Below are 17,416 nucleotides of genomic sequence, written 5' to 3'. Positions count from 1 at the left end.
GGCATGTTTATTGTTGAAATTTTGAAGGGATAATCACCAAATTGAGTCATTGAAGTTTAGTGTATTTATAAGATTAGTCCTCAAGCTTCAACTATAAATACCCTATCCCATTTAGTTTCAAAATCATCTCAAAATCCCAAAAATCATTTCTTTATCCCATTACTAGAGAGCTTTCTTGTGAGTAGTGAGTGTTTTGTAAATACTTGTAAATTTTCTCTCTTAGTAAAAGATCTGTAGCAGTCTGGAGAGGTAGGCAAAATTGGTTGAACTCCGTTATCAATTTCGGGTATTATTTTTCCGCTTTTATTTCGCATTCTCACTAATCTGGTTATAAGGAAATTACTCGTATTCGTTTTATTTCCCAACAACTGGTAATCAGAGCTTTTGGTTGTGAATTTTGTCAATTTTTGCGAGGTTAGTATTCATTACAATTCACGTGAATAGTGAATTTCGTGAATAGTAAAATTTTGTCGGCGATACGAGTTTTTCGACGGAGGTGTTATAATACACGGTGGTTCGTACAAATTGTTAGAAACAATCCAAAGAAGCCAGATTCGAGTGGGAGCGATGGCTGCAGACGAAGGGAAGGTGAAAATTGAAAAGTTCGATGGTGCGGACTTTGGATTTTGGAAGATGCAGATTGAAGATTTTCTGTACCAGAAAAATCTATATCAAGCTCTCTCAGGAAAACAACCAGAGGGCATGAAGAATGAAGATTGGGCTCTTCTCGATAGACAAGCCCTCGGAGTTATCCGACTGACGTTATTCTGCAATGTTACTTTCAACATAGCAAAGGAAAAGACCACGACGGGTCTTATGGCGGCTCTCTCCAGTATGTATGAGAAGCCATCGGCCTCAAACAAAGTTCATTTGATGAGGGGATTATTCAATTTGCGGATGGCGAAAGGGGCATCAGTGGCTCAACACTTAAATGAACTCAACACAATCACAACCCAGTTGAGTTCCGTGGAAATTGAATTCGATGATGAAGTTCGAGCTTTAATTCTCTTATCATCTCTACCAGACAGCTGGAATGCTACTATTACAGCAGTCAACAGCTTGTCAAGAAACAGTAAATTGAAATTCGACGATGTTCTGGATCTGGTATTGAGCGAAGAAATTCGACGAAGAGAATCGGGTGAAGCATCAACCTCCTCAATCTTGCACACGGAGTCTAGAGGGAGAACTTCAGAGTGATATTCAAATCGTGGCAGATCTAAATTCAGAGTGATAGTCAACAGTCCGATTGAATCATGGATCTTGGATTCAGGGGCATCTTTCCACTCCACCCCATGCCTAGAAATCATGGAGAACTATGTAAGTGGTGATTTTGGGAAGGTTCATCTAGCTGATGATTAAACCTTGAAGATCGTCGGAAAAGGAGACCTCCGACTAAAGTTGTCAAACCAGACCACTTGGACGCTGAAAGGAGTGAGACATATTCATGGCCTCAAAAGAAATCTGATTTCTGTAGGACAGCTTGATGGTGAAGGTTATAGTACAACCTTTTCAGGTTGTGAATGGAAGATTACCAAAGGAGCACTCGTCATTGCTCGTGATAAGAAGACTGATACTCTCTATGTAACCTCAAACTTAGAGAATAGATGCTGATGGAAAATCAAACCTATGGAACCAAAGGCTTGGCCATATGAGCGAGAAAGGGATGAAGACACTTTTATCAAAAGGGAAGTTACCGGATCTAAAGAATGTAGTTGTCGGACTATGCGAGGATTGCATCTTTGGCAAACAAAAGAAAGTCAATTTTGCAAAGTTTGGCAAGACACCCAAGGCAGAAAAGTTAGAGTTGGTTCATACTGATGTATGGGGACCATCTTCAGTTCCATCTCTTGCAGGCTCATTATATTATGTCACCTTCATCGATGATTCTACGAGGAAGGTGTGGGTTTATTTTCTAAAGAAAAAATCAGAAGTCTTTGATACCTTCATAAAATGGTAGCCATGATGGAAAATGAGACTGGTCTGAAAATCAAGGGGTTGAGGTCTGACAATGGAGGAGAGTACAAAAATCGTAGTTTCAGAGATTTCTGCGCAAACAATGGGATCAAGATGGAGACGATAGTTCCCATGACACCGCAACAGAATGGCGTAGCAGAGAGCATGAACAGAACTCTGAATGAACGTGCCAGAAGCATGAGGATACATGCCGGATTACCCAAATTTCTATGGGCTGAAGCTATCAATACTGTAACTTACCTGATCAACCGTGGGCCCTCAGTTCCTTTGGATGGCAGAATACCAGAGGAAGTTTGGAGCAAGAAAGAAATAAACCTTTCACACTTAAGAGTGTTTGGTTGTATTTCTTATGTACACATAGATTCTGCTGAAAGAAGTAAACTTGATGCCAAGTCCAACAAATGTGTCTTTGTTGGTTATTTTGGTGATGAGTTCGATTACCGATTTTGGGACTATGAAAATCGGAAGATCATCAGAAGCAGATATGTTATTTTCAATGAGAATGTGATGTACAAAGACAGGGCAACCATAGAATCAAGTAGCTCCAATACCGAAGCTGAAACAAAGGAATTTGCTGAGTTCGAGGAGATTTCTGGAAATGATGTTCAAATCAGTCCTGAAGCAGTTCAAGAAGAACCAGACACACCAGAACTGAGACGTTCCTCCATAATTCCGAAACCAACACAACGTTATTCGCCTTCTTTGCACTACTTGTTGCTGACTAACAATGGTGAACCAGAGTGCTATGATGAAGCAATGCAGGTAGAGGATTTAATCAAGTGGGAGTCCTCCATGAAAGATGAGATGGACTCGCTTATGTCAAATCAGACGTGGATATTAGCTGAATTACCACCAGGAAAGAAAGCACTCCATAACAAGTGGATTTACAAGATCAAAGAAGAGCACGATGAGAGCAAACGCTACAAAGCAAGATTGGTTGTCAAAGACTTTCAACAAAAAGAAGGTATTGACTATAATGAAATTTTCTCTCTAGTCGTGAAGCTATCTACAATTAGATTGGTATTGAAAATTATAGCTGCAGAGAATTTATATCTTGAGCAGTTAGATGTGAAGACAGCTTTCCTTCATGGTCATTTGGAGGAAGAAATCTATATGAGGTAGCCAGAAAGCTTCATAGAGGCAGGCAAGAAAAACCTGGTATGCAGGTTGAAGAAGAGCTTGTATGGTTTAAAACAAGCTCCTAGACAGTGGTACAAGAAGTTCGATAGCTTCATGTGTAGCAATGGTTTTACCAGATGCCAAGCAGATCATTATTGCTACATCAAGAGGTTCGATAATAGCTTTATTATTTTATTGGTGTACGTTGATGACATGCTCGTTGCAGGCTTAGACATGCAAGAGATTATAAACTTAAAACAAAAATTGTCGAAGCAGTTTGCTATGAAGGATATGGGTGCTGCAAAGAAGATTCTTGGGATGAGGATCAAGAGAGACACAAAGTCGGGGACTGGTATTATCACAGGCTGAGTACATCAACAAAGTACTCTTCAGGTTCAACATGCAAGATGCTAAACCAGTAAGTATTCTTTTAGGCGTTCATTTCAGACTCTCCAAAGAACAGTCACCAAAGACGGAGGAAGAACGTGCACACATGGTGAAGGTGTCGTATGCCTCAGCAATTGGAAGTCTGATATATGCTATGGTTTGTACCAGACCAGGTATTGCTCAAGCAGTGGGAGCTGTTAGCAGGTACATGAATAATCCGGGCAAGGTACACTGGGAAGCAATCAAATGGATCCTCAGATACCTGCGGGGTACCACAAACAAAGCACTTTGTTTCAAAGGTGGAGATACGATACTGACAGGCTATGTAGATGCTGACTTAGCCGGAAATGTTGACATCAGAAGGAGCACTACAGGGTATGTCTATACTCTAGGAGGAACCACAGTGAGTTGGGTTTCTCAACTACAGAAGATAGTTGCTCTCTCCACAACTGAAGCAGAATATGTCGCTGTTACGGAAGCCAACAAGGAGATGGTTTGGCACCAAAGTTTCTTGGAAGAGTTAGGCAAGAAGCAAGAGAACAATGTTTTGTATTGCGACAGTCAAAGTGCTATACATCTAGCAAAGAATCTGTCTTTTCATTACAGGACGAAGCACATACAATTGCGATATCATTTTATCCGGTCTCTTCTGGAAGATGGGATTTTGAAACTTGAAAAGATCAGTGGAGCTCAAAATCCGGCAGACATGTTAACAAAGACGGTGACTATGGACAAACTAAAGTTGTGTTCAGCTTCAATTGGCATGCTTAAAATAACAAGACCAGAAATGATGTTGCATTGATCAATGTGTGAAGACAAATTAAAATTAGACTTCAAATGGGAGATTGTTAAAGTCAAGGAAATATGGCAACAGCCAACTGCTATTGTTTTGTCAAAGTTTGGCATGTTTATTGTTGAAATTTTGAAGGGATAATCACCAAATTGAGTCATTGAACTTTAGGGTATTTATAAGATTAGTTCTCAAGCTTCAACTATAAATACTCTATCTCATTTAGCTTCAAAATCATCCCAAAATCCCAAAAATCATTTTTTTCTCCCATTACTAGAGAGCTTTCTTGTGAGTAGTGAGTGTTTTGTAAACACCTGTAAATTTTCTCTCTTAGTAAAAGATCTGCAGCAGTCCGGAGAAGTAGATAAAATTGGCTGAACTCCGTTATCAATTTCGGGTATTATTTTTCCGCTTTTATTTCGCATTCTTACTAATCTGGTTATAAGAAAATTACTGGTATTCGTTTTATTTCCAAACAACCTAGGTAAATTTTCATAGGTGCACTCCTACTTAAAGTTGTGCCAAAAATATAATCTTATAACTACTACACCTGGGCGTCTTTGTTAGCATACTTCCAAATTTACAATTCTGAAAGAAAAGAGACAAAGTAAGTGACATTTGTCGTGCCCTTTTTCCTTTTTTTTATCATAATGCACGCCTTCGAATTACAGACGTCAGTGCATACGTTACAGTCTTCTAATTAATATAATTTCAACTTTATGATATAGAACATCTAGATTAACTATTTTCTTATTTATTTATCATAGGATCTTCATTTAGAATATAAAGAAAATATTTTCATAGGATATTGATTTAGATTTCATTATATTTATTTATTTTCTTATTTTTATTAAGATTTGAATCTAATGTCAAGAAATATTTATAATATGTATATTGTTTGTCCGTGTGCCTTATTTATATATATTAACTATTAATTGATTTAACATGAGATGTTAAACTTATTAAATAACTTGTCTATTCAAATTTATTTTGATTTTTTGTTTAATATAAACTTAGTGATTTTGTACTTAATTTTGATATTTGTGTACAATACCATTATACTAATAATCATTTATTAACTTGATTATACGAAATATAATTTTTTTACATAAAATATGTATTTTTTATAAACAAACGTTTTTTTTTATTTTTTATTTAGTTGACATCACCGATTAATCAATTCTCAACTCAATTGAAAAATTATAAAAAATATTTAATAATTGATAATTAATAGTAGTATAAAAATACTCTTATCTTTTTATATTTTTATACATTAAAAAATAAAATAACTAAAAACAATCATGTAAGTATCGAACTCATAACCGTGAGTTCACATACAAATTCTTTAGCACTCTACAAACAATAATTTATTACTTGGAATTTAAGATATATATATATATATAATGCTTTATTTTACTCATAATATGAGTGTGGCAATCTAATACTTTTAAATATCTAATTTTATTTTTTTCTTAATAAAATGTAAACTTCAAGCTAACTCTCATAAATAGTCTGATTACCCTGCTTTAGGTTGAGGAACTCCTGTTTCATTTCTCAGATAAATTGATATCCGATATACTTACTCCTGAATTATTCCTAAAAGAATTGTCAGGCCACGTTCTCGAGAGGAACATGCATAATGGCATTAATCCATCAAATTCGAGTTTGTCCTCGAAGTAGTGACATGACTCCATCCAATTTCTCTGCATCAATACAGTGATCCATCCAACATAATCTTGAAATCATTGAGCCAGAGATCAGCAGCGACTAGGCCCTCATCAGATTTTCCCTTAAATTCAATAGCTCCCAAACTTTTTAACTCCTTTTGATTCGACAATAAAGGAGCTGGAGCAGCAGGTGGCTGAAATCTAGTGAGGATCACATCCAAAGTTTGGTAGAATATTTCTCTGATCTTGCACTGGCACTCTCTGTTGTGTTGGTGCACGACCTTGCTCCGATTGAACAGAAGGGTCATGATTTACTTCATTACTCCCACTAGTAGTTCCTTCCGAAACCTCATGTTCAGTTGCTCACCAAGATCCCTATGTTTCATACATTTAACACATACACATATCCACTTATGTTAGTAAGGCGTGGCATCAATCATATAAATATCATATGAGTAATAATGACATCCTAGTGGCATGTATACCTTTTTCAACTTAAAACACATTCGGTTTAGGCCTCGAATCGACTAAACCTACAACTTTGATAACAATCAATGTAACACCCCCTTCCCGTATCCGTCATCGGATATGAGTTAGAGATGTCACATGACAATTTCAAAACATTCAATACTCAAAATTAGTACAAGTTTTTCCTTTAAAACCATTCATTTCAAAATCAATAAATCATAAATAGTTAAATCGCGTAAAACCAAATATAATACTTTAACATTCAAATCGTACTCAATTTTAAGTAGCAACGTAACAGTTTACTATTATACCATGTAGCAATTAAAACTGCTTAAAAGTGTTTAAACTAAAATTTAACATAATAACAATTAAAGTCTAGTTTACTAGAACACTAATTTTTCTTTGAATTTTCAGGAACCCCATTATTCCTACTTGAATTTTAAGCAAGATGGAATCAAGAATTGTTCAAACCGAAAGTGAAAAAATGGCAAAAACCCAACCCCAAGGCGTGAAGAGATCATGCGGCAACGAACAAAGGAAGAATCATTCCGAAAAAAATGAAGCAGAATTTTGAAATAAACTGTTCAAACAGTGCAGAAAATATAGATTTGGTTCGAAACAGTGCAAAAAAGTTTAAGCAGAATAGGCAGAAAAAATACAGCATAGATTTGAATTAGCAGAAAAAACAATGCAAAAATGTGAAATTGTTCAAACAGTAAAAAAATAGTAGTACAGTTTTGGTTCGAAAATTGAGAGAGGAAAAAGAAAAAAAAGAAAAAAGAATAAGGCTTGATTGAGTTGTTTTCTTGAGTCTACTTCCTTTATAATAAAATCTTGGAATGATCTATTCTTTTCTTGATTTTTGTTTTGCAAAAAAATTTAATATATCTTCTGGTGGCTTCTCGATCGGCCATTCTGCTCTACAACAGTTCATCTCGACGTAGCCGCGACCACAGTTTCCACTAGACCGGGGAGTATTCCTTTTCCCTCTCTTTTCCTTTATATTTTAATTTACGTTTTGAGACAAAACGGTTTAAGTGAGAGGGAGGGATTGCTTGTTGAATTTCGCCTTGCTTGTCGAATGATTGAACTTACGATATTTTGATCTTGATATGTTGAGTTGTTTGTTGGCTATTCTTGTATTTATTTGATTACTTTGATTTTTTTCAATGAATATTTAGTTTTGTTTTTAATTGAAAATTGGAAGCATGATGGTTATTTGACATAGATAGTGAATTTTCCATGAAAAATTTGGAATTCCATGGTTTATTGGTTGAATTGATGTTAGACTTGATACATTGAACCTATTTTGGTGATTTTTGAGCCTAGTTGAGCATACATGTTTCGTTCTTGCTCTTTGTTTCTTTGTGTGTGCCGGAACACGTTTTAGCATTCTAAAACTTATGGTATGATGCTTATCGAGACTACATGCATGAATTTGATGTTTTTGTATGATAGAGGCACTTAGGATTAATCATTTTCACTACCAAAAAAAGCCTACCCTTTTATCCCTTAGTGAACCAAGTTTGAGTTGATTTTTCCTTTGTTTGATTTTCACCTCATCAAGTTTAAACCAAAGCCTTATCTTTGTTTTACCTCTCTTTGTTTACCCTTGCCGAGATTTGGAATGCTTTTATGTTTCACAGAATTATTGTTCGAAGGAAAAAAGAAAAAAAGGGGATTCAGTTCAAAAAGCAGCAACCAAAAACAGAGAAAAATGCTACTAAAAATTCTGATTGAAAAAGAAAAAAAAAAGAAAAAAGAAGAAAAAATGTTCGAAAAAATAGTCCACTATGTGAACAAAAGAAAAGAAAAAAAGAAAAAAAAAGCCCTTTTTCGAATGATTAAAGATAATTCCTTGGTTGTTTTATTTTACTTCTCTTTCATGCACCTCACTTTCATTTGTGGAATGATTCAATTTTTTTTAGGTTCCTTGTCTTGGCACTTAAACAATTTCTTTTTTACCTACTCATACTTTAGCCACGTTATAACCTGATTCAAAGACCTCTTGACTTTTGCATCTTATTCAATTAAAGTGGTGGAGATTGGATTTAATCACAACCTTATGGTAATGCTTTGACTTGTTTTGGCTTGAGCATTTCTTTGTCCTTAAAGACTTTGAGCGGAATGAGTGAATCTCTTGTGAGGGTATCAAGTTTTGCATCATGAGATTAGTGAGTCATTGGAATGTCTTGTTTTGCGTTAACTTATTTCCTAGCTTTGCCACTTGCTTGGTTGTTTTCTAGTTTCAATTAATTGCTTTGATTTTGATTAAAGTATGATGTGAATTACAGAATGACAACTTATGATTTTGGCATGTTGATTGAGAAATGCTTGAGGACAAGCACTAGATAAGTGACGAGGAATTTGACTAGTGTCTATTTTGTGTAACATTTCATGATTATATGCTCCTTGTTTATTCATCATTATTGTTGATTTGGGCGTTTTACGTGATTTTTGTGCAGGATAATGACTTCTGGAAAATGTGCTTAAAAGGAATGAAAACTAAACTTTTTATTCTGGAATCAAGGCTAGAACAATGGGTATGAATTTGGGCATGAAATGTTGATGTGGCAGTGAGTCAGCAACATTTTCCAGCAGTTCCAGAAGGTGGATGGATGGAGCATTTCAAGCTATTTAAAATTCAAGTTTTGGAATTTTCTTTTTAGGACTTAAGTTTAAACAATTATTTTTATTTTTCACCACATTTTTAGGGTTTCTAGAAGGCTATAAATACCCCTTGGGGTAAGCCTAATTGATCATTCAATCACATCTTGAAATAGCTTGTTCTTTCCTTTCTTTAGTATTATAAAAACTTATTTCTTTTTCTTTTAAGCCAAGGGCTAAAGCGATGACTCAATTTCAACGTGAGAAATGAAAAGCACTCAAAGAACTTCAGAAATCTCTCTCAATTTCTTTTGCGCTTATTTTCAAAATCAAAACAATTTAAAAATCAATGATTGACTTTGGTCAGAGTGTTGTTGCGATTAAATGTGTGGGAAGAATGATCAGCTTATTGAAAGCACATTCGACTTCCTGAGAACACACTTAGCAAGATTTCCTTGCTAAGATGAAAATGAGATCGAAATTGGTAATTATTGAAACAACAATCCTAGTCGGTCTTCCATGAACTTAAATGGTTATTGATCTACAACAATTGGTGTTGATTAGATCAATTTTCGAAGCTAGAATCAAAGATTGCCTTGGGTTTTTGGTATATAAAGAATAGTCACGATGATTGCCCTTGTAGACAAAGTAACCGACGTGAATCCCGAAGTAAAAATCATTTTTTGATGATCTGAGGAAATTGAGTAAAGTGAAAGCCTAAGGCTGATTTCTACATATTGAATATACTTCTGTTATTTTTTCTTTCTTTTTAATCTTCTTTAAAATCTTTTTATCTTCTGTTTTCTTTATTTATCTTCATCTTCAATCCCCTCATTTATTTAAATATTGTTCAATCTACTCCTGGGCACAAAGATAAAACAAAGCACAGATAAATCAGGAAGTTTTCTTAGTCTTTGTGGGATCGACCCTTTTCTTTTACTATATTTAATTTCCTTTATTTATTATTTGAAAAAAAAGAATTATTTTGACGCGAAAAACGTCCGCGCCACTTCAACCGTATCAAATACCTCGTTTCCCACTCAAAGCATTGAATCAATGCTCCTAAGGTTAACCCCACCACTCTTTGTGCTACCCTACCCCTGGGCATGCCCTCCTTCCTAACCCAAATGGCACTAGCTTGTAAGAAATGATCATTTCCCCCCAAATTTCTCATCATTCTTGAATCTCTCTAGCTTGAAACTTGTTGGATCATCCCATAATTTTAGGTCCCTGTGAATAGACCATGCGTTTACCAACATGATCGCGCCAAGTGGAACATCGTATCCACAAATGATGCAATCACTAGATGGCACGTGTGGGAGCAGAAGAGGGACTGCAGCCGGCAGGGTATAATCTAAGAGTCTCAAATACAATACTTTGAAGATATTTCAGCGTTGGGAGACCTTTATTCATCGATCAGATTTTCTTTCCCTATTTCACTGTCTATTTCAGCTTTGGCCGGCCCCTCATTACTTATGGATGATTTAGCAAATTGGACATTGCCCATTCTATTGTAACAGCCGATGTATCAGTTCCTGCAAATATTGGCACCTGCATGCATAATAACTATGTATATTGTTGTTATTATTAAATTATCGAAAACGATTGAACTTAAAAGAAAAAAAAAGATCATTTAGTTAACCGATACGAGTCCTTTGATGATTTCGTCAGTGTAGTAATGAGGATCAAATTGTTGCAGAGAATGAAGGTGATGAATAAACCACGTCTTTCTTAGTGAAACATTCCTCCGCCTTGTTCGAAGATGATACCCAACCTACAAACCTATAGCCAAAGCGGAGGGAGAAGACTGGATCGTATGTTTGAGAAAGACGGTGGTAAAAACGGTGGACAGGCGGTTTGAGGAGGTGGAGGTGGCCAAGTATGGGGAGTGAAGTTGGGGATGGAGGGAGGCTTTTGGGGTGTTTCTTGGATTGAAACGACAAATTTGGACAAATGAGAAGGAAGATAAAGGAAATAGATGAGTAAATAATTGTTTTTTCTGCCTTTTGAGATGAGCGTTTATTAATTTTCGCAGTAGAGAAATATAACATGCTTGTTATATATAAAGAGGGGAATAACATGACATGGGGATGGAAAAAATCTCTAGAATTATCCCCTATATTATTTTATTGGCTAAAGTACACAAATAATCCCGATGATGGAAAATTACTTTATTAAGTATTTTGATTATTAATAATTATAAAATGATATTATAAGATGTTGTTTCGTTGGTCTCTCGATATCTTAGCCTTTTACTTCGTAAAGCTTTCGTAAACTCAACTTTGTTGTACAAATTATATTAGTAAACATACAGTTGAATTCCTGACCATGTTTATTCTTATTTTTTTTGTACTCCAAGTGTTCGAATTTTGTTTTGATTAATTTGGATCAATTCAGGTCGCATATTTAGTTTTGGTGGGTGAGTTTCCCAACAAGGATTTTTTACATACACAAGACTCAAACCTGAAATCTTATTTAAGCGATATCTAGTTGCTTACCACTTGAATCAATCGTCGTTGGTCTCATGATCATGTTCATTGTTTTCAGTGTTATTTATTTTAAACAATGTGCAATTATTACATTTAAAAGAGATTATTTCAAAAATGAACATGTTTTTGGCACGCCTAGGAATGATAATTTAATCCGAAATTGATGGTTTTTGACCCTATTCGATCTAATAGGGTTAATTTAAAAAAAAATCAATTTCAACTTGGGTTGGATTTTTTATGGGAATCAGGTCGGGTCGAGTCAGGTTCGAGTGGAGGGTAAAAAATTTCGACCCGACCCGACCCAACCCAGGATAATAGTAATTTCTTCAAAAAAAAAATTATGGATAATTGCTATAATATCTCCTCTATCTATTATTTTTAAATTAAGTATTTATTTTATACGAGATCAGGCCGGTTCAAGTCAGATTTATATTTTAAAATTTTGGGTCGAGTCGGAGTTGGGTGAAGGAAATATAATTTTCATGTCAGGTTGGGTCGGGTGGAGGATATATAATTTTCGGGCCGGGTCAAGTTCATGTGGATGATATATAATTTTAGAGTCGGTCCAAGTCCTTGTGTATGAATAAAATCTCTGCTGGAAGACTTACTCACCAAAGTTAGGTGTACGAGGCAGATCAGTCCGAATTAGTCAAGACAAAACCTTAGAATCGAGAGGACACAAAAATTACCAAAAAATAGAGTGGGATATCAATGGAAAAATAAAATTTCTGTTTAGTTGGTATTTGAAGGACTTAGGCAATTGATCAAGTAATTATATTAAAACATTGACATTATACAGAATGCCAATATCTAAATCCTTAAATTACTGGTAATGTTTCCGTTGCTGGTCTTTTTATTTAGAAACAAAACTTCCAAAAATGTCATTTTTCATTTGACAGGAAAGAATGAGTTATTTTACACTACAAAAAAATGAGTAATTGCTGATGGAATTTTCGAGGGAATTTGTGATGAAATTTAAGTTTAGTAACGGAATTTTTTAGGGAAGAGAGTGGTCAGTAAAACGCTGGTTAAAACCGACAATTCCGATATAATAAAGTGACTAATTAGAAGTTTACTGACGAAAATCCGTCAATATATTACTGGTGGAAAATTTAAAATCTGTTGAAATGTTATATATAAATAAAATATTATATTTTATGTTTTCGACGAACATATCTTTTCTGTCGGGATATTTAAAAATATAAAAAAGAAAATCTGAATTTTTAATTTCCGATGGATTATATGTTTCTCGTCGAAAATTTAAATCTTATTTTTTTTTAAAAGGAGGGAAAATTTTATCGAGATTCTACTTGGAAATGTTTTTCATTCCCTCCAAAAAAATATTATGAATCCATATTTTTATTTATTTAATTAAAACACCAAAAATTAATTATAATTAAAATAATTACATTAATTTAAAAAAATAGATAATAATAATAATAATTCTAACAAGTCCATATTGTATTTTGATAATGCCTTAATAAGAAAATAATAACATATAATACAAAATTAAATTCATCATATTAAATAAGATAAACATGACTTTACAACATATATTTCACAATACAATATTTCTATTAAATATAAATATATGATTGTACAATATAATAAAAAATACAATTTTCAATAATAAAGAAAGAGTAAAATACAAAGTTTGTACACTAAAGAATTATTATCATTTAAAAGTTTTTAAGCAACCTACAAAATATAATGAAAGATGTTAGTGAATAATTAAAAATAATATAATAAATAAAGCATGTATTGAGAAAAATTACATTAAACAAAATTAGAACTTACATCAATATTAATAGTTGATGATAATAAAAGAGGATGAAATTAAGAGAATTTTTGGAGAGAAAAAAAAAGTTAAGAAGAGATGAAATGAAGGAAATGAGAGAAGATTGAGTTTAGAAAGGTTTAAGTAAGAGAAAATAAGGGGGAAAAATGCAAATTTGATGTTGAAATAGAGGGAAATTGAAAAAAGAAGAGCGGGTGAAAAACTCTAAACTTTGCGACGGAACATGTGGACCCATCAGAAATTTGTGACGGAATAGGTGAATCTGTCAGGAATTTGTGACAGATCCATATATTATATCACAAATTTGTGATAGGTCCACATATTCCATCACAAATTTAAAAACTTTTTTTTCTAAAAATCAAATATATTTTTTTAAAAATTTATTATATAAAAAACATCATCCAACCACTTAAAAAATATGCTTTCTGCAGTAACTAATGCCACAAGCAGCAGAACGAAGGCGGACAAGCTGGATCGAATAACCAACTCCATCTCTCTAATCTAGTTGTCTAAATAGCTATATTAAACAATTATTTAAAAATTTAGAAAAATAGATAGCAATAAATTTAATTTCAATAAGTATTATCTAAATTATTTTTGTAGTATATTATATGTTTAAAGTGTTGCATTAATTTTTTTTGTAATAAACAATGTAACCGTCTCTAAAAACCTCCCTTTATATCCTAAGGGAGGAAAAGCGCATTAACCTTGTTGTATTTTCATTGATAAGAAAATAAAAGTATAGAAGTGTTACAATTCAACAAAACATCAGATAATATTAAAAAACTTGAAGTAAAGTTGGAAACCTAAAAATAAATATCATATGAAATTCAAGAATCATTATCCTCATTGCATTGTTGTGATGGAAGAATCGAATAATAAGCTTCTTCTTGATTGTTGGGTGGCTGGATAAAAGGTGCCCAAGGTGTGCTACCTCTTGTTTGTTGGTGCAAAGGCATCGAAATGCTAGTTCAGCCTCTGAAAGTTAGACGCATAAAAGGTTGTATGGCATTGAACCCTGGATAAAGTGGAGGACGATGCATCGAAGAGTAGAAACCAAAAAAACAAATAATTAGTTGAAAACAAATTGTGATTGATAATAATTATAATGATATATATAATATTTGATTGAAATATCGTTTTACGACCTGATTGTCCATTATAGTTTGCTTCGAAAAGAATCTGAGAGTATCATTGTTGTTGTGACATTACTAAATTCATTAGCATATCTTGACGTTCTTAGACTTGCCTGAACTGCTCTTTTAATGTATCGATCTCTTCTTGTTGCTCTGGATTTCACGGTATGAACCTTTTTGAAGAACCAGAAGCCTGAGTATTATAGTATATGGGAGTTGTGGATCCAACACCAAACACCCGACCCTTCGAGCTTACTTCACCAGCAACTTCCAAAAATATATTATCTGGATCAGCTAATGCTGAAGATAACTCATCCACACTTGTAGTCTCCTAAGCTGATGCTAGTGTCTGCAAATACTTGTTCTACAAAAAATGATAATGTATTATATTAAATAAAAGGGTAAACATTTTGCAATATCAGATTTGTTCACAATTAATCATACTAAGCAGCAACAACAACAGCAACTAAACATTTTCACACTTAATAGCCTATGCTAAATAAATAAAGACACCCAAAATATGCAAATACATACATGGAGCAAACAATAAAGTAATAAACTATTATTAAATGTAAATTCAAAATAACAAAGTACCAAAATTTGGGAAAAATTGGACTGCCCAATAACTATTAAGTAATTTCTAAAGTATAAATATATGTCAATCCAATGACTATACATTTATAAATTTGAAATAAAAGTGATCAACTATGTAGTTTACCATAAGTAAAAATAAGTAACATTAGTTAATGAAAAGCTTTTGATTATAATTTTGAGAATAAAGTATAGCTAATTCCCAATGATTGTCACTGAACCACCCATCATCTTTGTTGTCCTTACTCGTATGAGTAAACTTCTAAAGAGAAAATGCACCTACTATCTCACCAGTGCGATATTCCTAAAACAAATTCATTTACCTAAGTGAATTAAATATATTGATAATGTATTAATCATATAAAGATTATATATTGTGAGAAACATACCAGTCTTTCCTTCCATTCTATTATGGAAATGGAACCTCCTATAAGAGAGCCCAATGGTTTTGTCTCTATATCACCACGATGACGATTTTTCTTGGCTTGCTCACTTTTTTTTTAACTCTGGAGAATTTCAATAATCTAAGTAGGATTGCCATGTCTCTTCTGACATACATTGAGGTCGTGTCTTGGTATTACAATGCCAATGATGTAACGCCTCAGTGTATGAGATCCCAACTGCCTTGTTCCAACAGTGAAATATTACCAGTAGTAGTAATAATAATTTGTACAATTAAATTCAACAATTTTACACTTACCTTGAACTCATCAAAATAAATATGTTTTATCTCTTCTGGAACAGCTTTCCAATTAAAGCCATGTGGATGAAAATTTTGCTTTATAGCCACTCCAATTGGTTTTCTATAATAATTATGCTTTTGGAATTCATATTTCCCACTATACAAGGCTAATATTTATTTTTCAATATAGAAATATATATACTTATATGATCATGAATTATCAAATAAAGTTAGTAATTAGATACATCCAATACTTACTTAGCAAAAGGACCGTGCAACAAAACATGCACTTGTCCATGCGAGTCCACTATCGCACCGGGTAGTGGCACACTAGAGTCAAGCATCAGCGTAGTAGAACTAATATGAGAAGTGGTCTGAAATGCCTACGAAGTAGAGCCATCATAAGAAGTGGTTTGAATTATCTCCAGAATAGTCTCTAAAACTATATATATATCTCAATATCATGAGGATCCTCTGATCTATCATTAACTAATGAGTAGGAGCCGATAAAGAGTGAGTATGGAGTAGTTGGACGGAATCCTCTAACTCTAATCCTTGGCATAATCTGTGAAAAAAATATGTAACTATTGATATACTTCACAATGATAAATTAAATACACAAATGAATCAAAATTTGTGAGTAAATAAAAAAAAAAAGATTCTCAGTACATAGCAAAAACTACACCTAATCATCTTCTGTTAAGTCAAAGTACTCATTTGATTTCATTTTCGTCTGAATCATCTTCGACTTTGACACATAATATATTAATTGTGTTGTTGAGTCATCAACTAATAGCTCAGCTTCATCATTTGCCATTTTTTGTATTGGATGAGACTCATACTCGTCATCTTGGTATGGATCTGAAGTCGATTCAGGTTAAACATTATTTGAAATTGGGATATCCATAATTGCTAAACAATCTCACTTATCACGTCTAAGACTAGGATAGTTGACATAAAAAACTTGAGTTGCTTGAGTCACTAGAACAAATATATCGTTTCCGTTGTATCTTTTTTTCTCGCTCACTTCTATAAGAGACGGGTATTTTGGATTGATTTTTATACCGACTCGTGTTCTCGGATCAAACCATTCGCACTTGAACAAAACAATGCTCTTCACTGGACAACCTGGATATTGAATTTGTATAACCTCAACAAGTCGTCCAAAATAATCACTTTCACCGTTTACATAGTTGGAGCCTTTAACACAAACACCACAATTTAGTGATGGTTTATCTTAACCATAAGATATTTGTGTGAAATTTAAAACCATTTACTTTATAAACCGAGAATGATTTTGTCAACCGAAGTGGACCCATGGCAAGTGCTTTTAAGAATATGTTTGTGATGTTATTCATCGGTTCTTGAACCTATAAAAAGTTACCAAAAATTAAACTTTTTGGCATATTTCTATAGCTCATTCCAACTAAAAAAATGTAACTTGACTTACAAATCTATTAAACCAATTTGAGAATTCAGTATCAAGTGTAGCGTAAATTTGTGCATCACTCAAATGGGGTTGACAATATCTCTAGTAGGTCATATACATTTTGTTCAATTAAAGGTGGATCATGATTAATAAAAAATTAAGCAGCGCCAGAATATAATGGTAACTATGACACATACTCAACAAATGTCTCCACCTCTGTGCTATTCAACAATATGTAGGTGTGTGATGCTATAATTTCTTCATTATAAAGATATCTTT

At 33.6% G+C, this 17,416-nt stretch overlaps 1 pseudogene; it reads right to left on the bottom strand.

Annotated features, from left to right (window-relative positions):
- Positions 1 to 9,851: 9,851 nt before the first annotated feature.
- LOC120171052 lies at positions 9,852 to 11,342 on the bottom strand (annotated as a pseudogene).
- Positions 11,343 to 17,416: the final 6,074 nt, after the last annotated feature.

The sequence above is a fragment of the Hibiscus syriacus genome, unplaced genomic scaffold, assembly GCF_006381635.1.
Source record: "Hibiscus syriacus cultivar Baekdansim isolate YM2019G1 unplaced genomic scaffold, ASM638163v2 tig00111810_pilon, whole genome shotgun sequence".
NCBI classification, from domain to species: Eukaryota; Viridiplantae; Streptophyta; class Magnoliopsida; order Malvales; family Malvaceae; genus Hibiscus; species Hibiscus syriacus.
Note: the sequence above shows the minus strand (reverse complement) of the source record. Positions and strands in the feature narration are given on the sequence as shown.